This window comes from Equus przewalskii, chromosome 26 (genome assembly GCF_037783145.1).
Source record: "Equus przewalskii isolate Varuska chromosome 26, EquPr2, whole genome shotgun sequence".
Lineage (NCBI taxonomy): Eukaryota > Metazoa > Chordata > Mammalia > Perissodactyla > Equidae > Equus > Equus przewalskii.
Window position 1 is genome coordinate 14,182,319 of NC_091856.1, and position 9,470 is coordinate 14,191,788.

Sequence of the window (9,470 nt, forward strand, 5' to 3'; positions counted from 1 at the left end):
CACCCCTGGCAAACAATTTTAAAATGCCTAACTGCTGAATTACACACTGAATTATTTCCTTACCTGAAACAATCTTGGCCCAGGGCACCCAATCCTTTCCCACCCATATGATGAGGCTTTCCCAGAACTGGCAGCAAAACTATCTTTCAAGAATGATTCTCAGTTGACATTGCTACTGGAATATCATTGCTTGTAGGTCCTTCCAGCGAGCAAAGAAAGTAAAAAAGAAATTTAGCCATGCGTTCATATTAATATGTACAATTCAAATTTAACACGCTGTTTTTACCTTGATTTTTATACGTATCTCGTTTCTCTTTCAATGAAAATTTTGGATCTTAATAACATTAACATTCTTATTGTTCTATCCTAATATATACATAAAGTGCTTTCAAATTTATAATACAAATACTACTCCCAATAATAAATACTGAGTAAAGTTTGAAATTATTTCCAACTTGTTTTTCCTTAGAATGTACCCCACCAAGACAGTATACCAGAACATGTTCCAAAGTCACTTGAAATAATTCTTTTCTCTGTGTGGTTATGTAACCAATTTGATACAGAGTTAAAGTTATTAGTTTCAGTTTATTTTCAATTTTAGAGGTAGCTTTATTTTCCTTGTTGATTTTATTTCTCGAAAAATGTAAAACATTTACATAGTTCGAAAGTCAAAAGTAAATAAATTATACTCAGAAAAGTCTCATCTCCAGCCCTTTCATTTGATCCATAAACAGAAACATCATGGGGATGATGACCTAGCTTTTATTTCTTCTCTCAAGATGTAGAAGGAATGTGAGGAGGAGGGACATTTTTGAAAAAGATTACAGTTCAAATCCACTTACTGTTTGAACTTGATCATTTCCTAGACTTTTTGAGACTTGATTTCTTCAAAATGAGAGTAATAATACTCATCTCCTAAAAATGTTCTATGGCTTAAATGAGCTAACCTATGTGAAATGCCTGGTCCCTAAGTAAGTACTCAAAAAATGAGAGCTAGTCAGTATATTTTATCTTAGATTAACAGGACTTTGAAATTTTGGACCAACTTGTCGCTCAATTTTGGTTTCCTTTTTAAAATCCTTTTACATAATGTAGAAATAATAATAACATATGACAATAGTTTGGAATAAAGCTCAGAAGATCTAAACAAAAACCCAAATCTGAAGAGATATAAAAGTAACTATTTTAGCTATTAGAACCAAAAATACCAGATTTGGCAGTAATGAGAGACTACCATGAAAAGATATAAAAAGGAAGAAAACTCAAAAGAGACTACATTGTGGACTGTTTGTGTCCCCCCCAAATTCATATGTCGAAACTCTACCCCGCAATGTGATAGTATTAGGAGGCAGGGCCTTGAGGAGGCAATTAGGATTAGATGAGTTCATGAGGCAGGGGTCCTCATCAATGAGACTAGGGCCCTAATAAGAGTCACAAGGAAGCTTGCTTCCTGTCTCTCTTTTCTGTGCCACGTGTAGACACAGAGAGACAGTGGCCATCTATGAAACAGGTTCTCATGAGACACCGAATCTGCTGGCGCCTTGATCTTGGACTTCAAAGTGTCTAGAACTGTGAGAGTAAACGGGTGCTGTTTAAGCCACTCAGTCTATGGTATTTTGTTATAGCAGCCTGAACAGACTAAGGATATTTGAAACAAGAATACAGAAGCAGACGAAACATCTGCTATAGCACCAGCTGAAAGCGAGTAAAATACTGAGCAAATGAAAAACTCAGATTGGGTCAAAAAATGAAACCACACTCTATACTGTCTATCAACTACACGCGTAAAATAGAGTCTCAGAAAATTTAGAAAGGCCAAGAGAATTAACTGATAGAACAATGAAATAATAAAGTAGCTAAGTAAAAAAATAAACACACAAAAATCATGAGTTTCTAAAATTCTCCTTAGGGACTTAAGACTGGAAAGAAAATTTGTTTTAGGAAAGTAAGATACACTTTATTTTAGGATGGAAAGATATAACATTATAAAGATGTCAGTTTTCCCTAAATGTATAAATCACTGCAATTGTAATGAAAATACCAACATGATTTGTGGTGATTTGGGTCAAATGTTACCAAAATTAATACAAAAACAAAAAACATATGAGTAGCCAGAGAAATTCTGAAAAAAAGAAAGTAATGAAAGGGGCAAGTGGCCCAAAGGTATTAAAATATTTTAATAAAGTTGCGGTAAGTAAAATAGTATGGTATTCGCACAGGAGTATACAGGAATGCGGATGTGAACGAAGAGTCCATAAATTGTCCAAAATGTGTAGGGAAATTTAGCATCTAATAAAAGTGGCATGAGGCTGGACTTGTGGTGTAGTGGTTAAGCTCAGTGTGCTCTGCTTCAGCTGCCTGGATTCATGGGTTCAGATCCTGGGCGTGGACCTACACCACTCATCAGCCATGCTGTGGCGGCAGCCCACATACAAAATAGAGGAAGACTGGCCACAGATGTTAGCTCAGGGCTAATCTCCCTCAAACAAAAAAAAAAAAAAGAGGAAGATTGGCAACAGATGTCAGCTCAGGGTAAATCTTCCTCAGTAAGAAAAGAATGTGGCATGGCAAATCAGTGAGAAAAGACAGAATATCCAACAAAGTTGGGGCAATTGCCTAGACATTAGGGAGGGAAAACTGGATACAACTCACTCTTTAAATAAGCATATTAAAAAATATATATATATAAAAAGCTCTAGAAGATTATTTTCTTAGAGTGGGTAAAGCTTTTCTATGTTTTAAAAATATTTGCAAAGTATAATAGTAGAACATGCTTTTTATAATAAATTTAAACAACACATAAATGTTTAAATCACAAAGTGTAAGCATCCTTCCCATCCCTCTACACTCCCACTCCCTGAAGCACAGTTAAAAATTTGGTCTGTGTGAAAAGGCAGTTTAAAGCCTAACCTAAAACTAAGAAATTAAAGGGAAAAGGCTAATTCAAAGGACAATATTTCTGTATTAAAAAATAAAAACAAAGTCAAAAACAAATGACAAGTTGGGAAAAATTAAAACTCAAAGGATAAGGAACTAATACCCTTATTATCCAACATTCTTACAAATCAATCAGAAAAAGATGATTAATTCACAGAAGGAGTTCACACAGAACTATAGATGAAAAGCTGTTCAACTCATTTATGAAAAATAAATTTAAACAATGAGGGTATCTTTTTTCCCCTATCAGAATGACAGGATAATGAGAATTTAAACCAATATAATTTTATGTACCTGTATTAAAATAATACTATTCTGGGACCTGCATACTTTTCTATTGCTGTGTTTAATAGTACTAAGAACAAGCAAAAATAATTTAGCTATTTGTACCAGGAAATGCTTTACTCCTGGAAGATTACAACACAAAACAACTAAGATGATTTCTTCATCAGGACTAACAGTTGCTCATCAAGGCTTGCTTCAAAATCCTTGCTTTGTTGTGCCCACCAATCCAAAGCTTTTATGTCATAAACTCTAAACAATCCCAGTCAATTCCCCACCTTGTAAGACCTCCTTAAAATCATATGGACAAGTTTGTTCCTTCCTTGGTTACTTTCTCTCAGCCCTAGAGGTAGTAGCTGCTCCCTAATTTGCTATTCTTGTATTCTTCAAAGTTCTCTTTTACTCTTTTCATTTGTTAATCACCTTTTACTAGTTAACAATTCTTTATAATAAATTTGTCCAAATTACTAGTGTGGTCTCAGCTGACTGGACCATCACTGATGTGCCTCTCAGCCATGCATGTGAGGGCCTGCATTTGTTTGTTATGCTGCCCTAACAAATTACCATCAGAGTAGTGACTTAAAATGACACAGACGTATTCTGTCACAGGTCTGTAGTCGGGAGTCCAGTATGGGTCTCACTAGATTCATCAAGGTGTCAGCAGGCTGCATTCCTTTTTGGAGGCTCTAGGCAGGAGTCTGTTTCCTGTTCACTGGGTTGTTGGGAGAAATCAGCTCCTTACGGTTGTAGTACTGAGATCCCCATTTCATTACTGGCTATCAACTGAGAATCATATCCAGCTTTCAGAGGCTACCACATTCTTTGGCTCGTGGTCCCCTTCCTCCATCTTCAAAGCTATCAATGAAGGGCTGAGCTCTTCTCTCCTCTTTCTTCTTCCATCCCATCTCTGATCCAACCAGGAAAGGCTCTCCATTTTAATAACTCTGTGATTAGCTTAGGCCCACCCAGATAATCCAGGATAATCTCCCTATCTCTTAATCACATCTGGAGATTCCTTTTGCCATGGAAGGTAACATTCACAGATTCCTAGAATTCTGATGTCGACCTCTTTGGGCGGACCATTATTCTGCCTACTACAAGGTCTATTTCCTCAAACCTTCAAAAACTTTAGTTGTTAGCAATGGTTCCAATCATTGACTCATCTCCCTAAAAGGCCACTAGAGAAACTTATTGATCAAGTGAAGTTATGTTATTAGACATACTGCAGTAAAGGATCAACAAATTGAGTGTATTATTATCACATCCCAAATTGAACTTATCTCTCCATCTCAAAACCAACTTATCTTCTAGTGTTCCCTACCTTAGCACCAATATTCACCCACTGCCCAAGTCAGAAATCTGTATTTATCCCCATATCTTGTACTCTTCTCTTCTTCCCCACTGCTACTACCCTCGTGCAGGTAGTCATCTTTTATATGAATTACTTCAACAGCCTCCGTGCTTCCAACTATCTCCCTGTCTCCAGATTTGTTTTCCTAGAATTCACTCCCATTGCAACCAGAGGGCTTGTATTAGTTAGCCCAGGCCACTATAACAAGATACCATTGACTGGGCAGCTTAAATAACAGAAATTTAATTCTCAGAGTTATGGAGACTAGAAGTAGAAGTTAGGGTGCCAGTATGGTTGGTTTCTGGTAAGGATTCTCTTCCTAGCTGGTAGAAGGCCACCCTTTCACTGTGTCCTTATATGGCAGGGAGAGAGAGTGGGAGCAAGTTCTCTGGTGTCTCTTTTTATAAGGGCACCAGCCCCATTATGAGAGCCCCACCCTGTTGACCTCATCTAAACCTAATTACCTCCCAAAGGCCTCATCTCCAAATTGGGGGTTAGGGCTTCAACACATGAATTTTGGGGAGGGACACAATTCAGTCTGTAGCAGAGCTTTTTCCCAAAAATCAAATATCTTGCTTAAAATCTTCCTGTGCTTCCCCTATGCTTTAGGATAAAGTCTAATTAGCTTGACTTTCAAGATCCTGCGTCTGTCCTGCATCTGCATCTGTCTCTACCACCTCTCCTACCCAATCTTACACCACTCCCTCACATACTCTAGTCATACTGAACATCTCTGGTTCCTAGACGCCATTGCATTCTCTCTTGCCTCTGGGCCTCTGCCTTTGTTGTTCCCCTCTGTCTATTTTGGTTAGATGTGACTCTTCTGCTCTTCGAGGAAGCCTTTTCTGACACAGCATGAGACTTCCAGGTAATAGGCCTGGTGCTCCTCCAAGGTACTCCCATTGTGCCCAGTACTTCCACTTACCCCACTGTCTGTTACTTTTCTCTGTTTCCTATTAAGGCATAAGCTTAGAGAGAGAGGTATTATCTGTTTTGTTCAACACTACACCCCAAGTGCCTAACTCATTACCTGGCATATGATAGCATATAATACATGTTTGTGTATGTTTGGATGGATGGATAAATGGATTTATGCATGGACGGACAGATGACTGGATGGAGGGATGTGTGGATGGATAAATGTGTTCCGCTTGATGTGACTGCTGGGCATCCAGTTGAAGCCATTCAGCAGATGGAACTCTATGTGGAGTTCCTGTGTGGAACTGTGGAGTTCAGGAGAGAAGTCTAGACTGGGGAAGCCAAGTTCAGCTAAGCACACAGCAGCAGCTTTCTCCTTGGAAAGGTACACTTTGTAAAGCCCTTGAGTTGTCAAAAGTACTGTGCCAGACCTAGTTTCAAGTGTATTTATCCTCTGGGATAATCTTTCCTACAACATCTTAATCCCAGCCCCCTGGTATTCATGATCCTGAATTCATTGCTAACCATAAGCTGCTTTGCAGCTACTTTACTGTACTGTTACCCTTTGAAGTAGCTATCCGCATTTTACAGGTGCAGAAATAGAGGCCATGCAGGTTACTCGCCACAGTGATTCGCAAGGACTATAATCAGTGTTACAGATACGACGGATTGGCTCATTCAACCTCCATTCCACCCTCCTTCTAGAGTTACACTAATGAATACGCTAGCAACTTACCACATGTGGCTATTCAAGATTAAATTTACACAATTAAAATTAAATAAAATTTAAAATTTAGTTCCTCAATTGCACTAGCCACATTTCAAGGGTTCAGTTGGCAACTCTGACTAGAGGCTACTGTACTAGACAGTGCAGAGAGAGAACATTCTACCATCACAGAAAGTTCTGTTGGACAGCATAGATCTCGAGTGCCTTTCTGTATGGCAGAGGTTAGAAAGCTAAAACTACACTTCCCATACTCCTTTGCAGGTTCTGGATACAAATTTTGTTTACCAATTAGATATGTTTGTATGACTTTGGTGAGGCAAAAATAAAATAAGCGTGACCATGAGGATTGCAAGCTTTTCTGCAACAGCACAGCAGCATCTGTTCAGCTTCCTGGGTATGAAAGGCAGCTGTGGCATAGGCATTTCCCTTGATGGCAGTGGCAGCAGCTTTGTGATTCCCACTTCCTTAACCCAGGTCAAAACTACAGCGATGGGTTCTTGAACTCAATAGTTTCAAGTAGCCTAAGAGGTGGTAGCTTTCCTAGTGGGTCATTTCTGTAGTGTTCTGCATACCTAGAGGCCCAGAACCAGAGCTAGCTCCCCGAAAGCTCACCATTATTTGAGTAAGCAAAATGTAAGATTTCATGTGTTAAAATCTCTTCCTGCTTAAAATATTCAGGATGGATTCTGTTTCCTGAACCAAATTCTGATGGATACGGTACAAAGCAGACTCATAACACACCTCTTGTGTTTCCAGATCATTCCTTTGCTTTCCAAACTCCATAAATGCAACCCAGTCTTCTAGCAATGGAACTAGGTAGCTATGTAACTGATTGTCTTTTGAAACTGTTTGCCCACCTCACTCCCCTTTAAGCTACTACTTCTGCCTTTCCATATGAAGCCATCTGTCTGCAAGAATTAAGTGTGGTCAATAAAATAACCTAATTCCCCGGCCTGATCCAAGCATGCTCGTGCACCACAACTGCACTGTAACGAACTGCACTGAATAGAAAGCAAATTTCTCTAAGTCCGCCATACTGAATGGCATAGATTTCCTTGGATAACAATCATGTTAGTGTAAATTAGATCAATCAGATTACTTTCTTTCTTTATTCCTTTGTGAAATGAGCTAGACTAAGGAGCTGGGGGGGTTGATTGAAATGTAGGGGAGGTGACAATTTGGAGGCAAGGCAGTCAGAAGCATAGGGCAGAATGGGCGTGAGGCATCTGGTCATTGGAGACTCATCATCTCTACCGTGATGCTCTTTCCTTTCTCCCTAGACCCAGACCTCAGGCTAGAATTATAGAGGGGTCTGGGAGCTAGCCTGGGCATGTGTCACCACGAAGCACATTGATTCTATGGGAAAACATGGTCTGAGTTACAAACAACAGGAATGCAAGTGCATTGTCAGATCAGTGGTCATTTATAAATTGGATACAGACTGAAGTTACAGCTTCCTGCCAGCCTCTACCTATAGGAAACAACCAAGCCTTTTCTATTTAGGCTTCAGACTTCAAAACCACCAAGGCATACTGGGAACCTATTTTCAAAACACACTCTGGCTTATTGGGAGGGGCAGCATGCTACAGAGCAAAGAGCCTGGACCCTGGAGTCACAGAGACCCCAGTTCAAATCATAGTCTCATCGTTTATTAACTGTGTGATATTGGGCAAATTACCTCCCCATTCTGAGTCTCAGTTTTCTCAACTATAAAAGGGGAGAAAACTCTGTTCACAGGATTATTTTAAGGGTTATATGAGAAAGCTGATTTGCTCACTTAGGAAATTGTCAGAAAAAGAAAAGGAATGGGGAAAAGCTCTACAAAGAAACTCGGTACCCAGTCCAGTAATTTTCCAAGGATGGGACTTCTACCTGCTCCGGTCTAGGGTCCTTCCAGTTTTGCTCAAAACATCACCTACTTTCTATCGTGCTTTCCCCATTATAAGTCAGAGTAAAGGATACGCTTCTATATCCAAAGACCCCTCAAAATATAGTAGTGTAAAGGAAATGGAGATTTGTTTCTCTGTCACTAAAAGCCCTGAGATCCAGGTTGGTGAGTGGTTTTTCTCCACACAGCCATTCAGGAATCCACTTTTCTTCCATGCTATTGCTCTGCCATCACCAGGGCCATTATCCTTGTTTGCATGGTCAAGGCTAGGGCACAGGCACATTCACGTTCCACCTGAAGGGAAGAGGAAAAGGTGCTCCAGGACATCATCTTTCGAGCTGAAGAAGACCCAGAAGTTGCGTATAGCAACTTCCATTCACACTTCATTGACCTGAATTTAGTCACATGGCCACACTTAACTACAAGAGAGGCTGGCAAACGCAGTCTCCAACTGGGCAGCTCTGTGTCCAGCTAAAAATCCTATTGAAGAAGAGGAATGTTTTGCTGGACAGCTATCGTTCTGTGCCATGGCCTGGCACAGCTTCCTCCTGCTTTACTCATCTTCATCAGGAATGCTTGGTTTGTTCTTGGTCTCGCTGTGAGCCTTTGCCATTTACTAAATTGGTTGGGGGAAGTCTCCTCAATGCCATCAGACGTCCTGGTGAGATACAATTGGCCATTTGGGCTCCCTATCACTGATGGAAAAGCTGAGGCCCAAAGAGGGAGCTCTGGGAGCTCAGGCCAGGGCCAGGGCTCTTCCCAGAGCACCCCTTGGCTGTCTTCTGAAGATATGGTTTTGATGTGTGGGCCCTTTTCCCAGTATCAAGAGAGTTACTGGCTTCGCTGTTACTGGAGGTGACTCATTCCTGCTCTTTGCAGAGGGAGTACAGTCACATTGTTGTGGCAAAGAGTGTGCTCCTGCCAGGTCACTGGCACCTGGAGACACATCTGTTCCTCTTTAAGGGATTCTTAAAGGATTAAAAAGCATACAGTACAAAGGCTTCAGATGTGCCGAGCTGCACGTAGCTGAACTAGAAGCTCCAATGGTATGGAGAGAGTGCGGGACCAGACCCTGGGAAATTTCATGATCTCAGCTCCTCCTTTCACCAGCTACATGTCCTTGGACAAGTCAATTCCCGACCCTGGGCCTCTGTTTTCTCATCTAAAAAAGTCTGACCATGGGCCAGCCCTGTGACGTAGTGGTGGAGTTCAGCGTGCTCCACTTCAGTGGCCCAGGTTCACAGGTTCAGATCCCAGATGTGGACCTATATCACTTATCAGCCATGCTGTGGTGGTGACCCACACATAAAGTTGAGGAAGACTGGTACAGATGTTAGCTCAGAGCTAATCTTCCTCAAGCAAAAAAA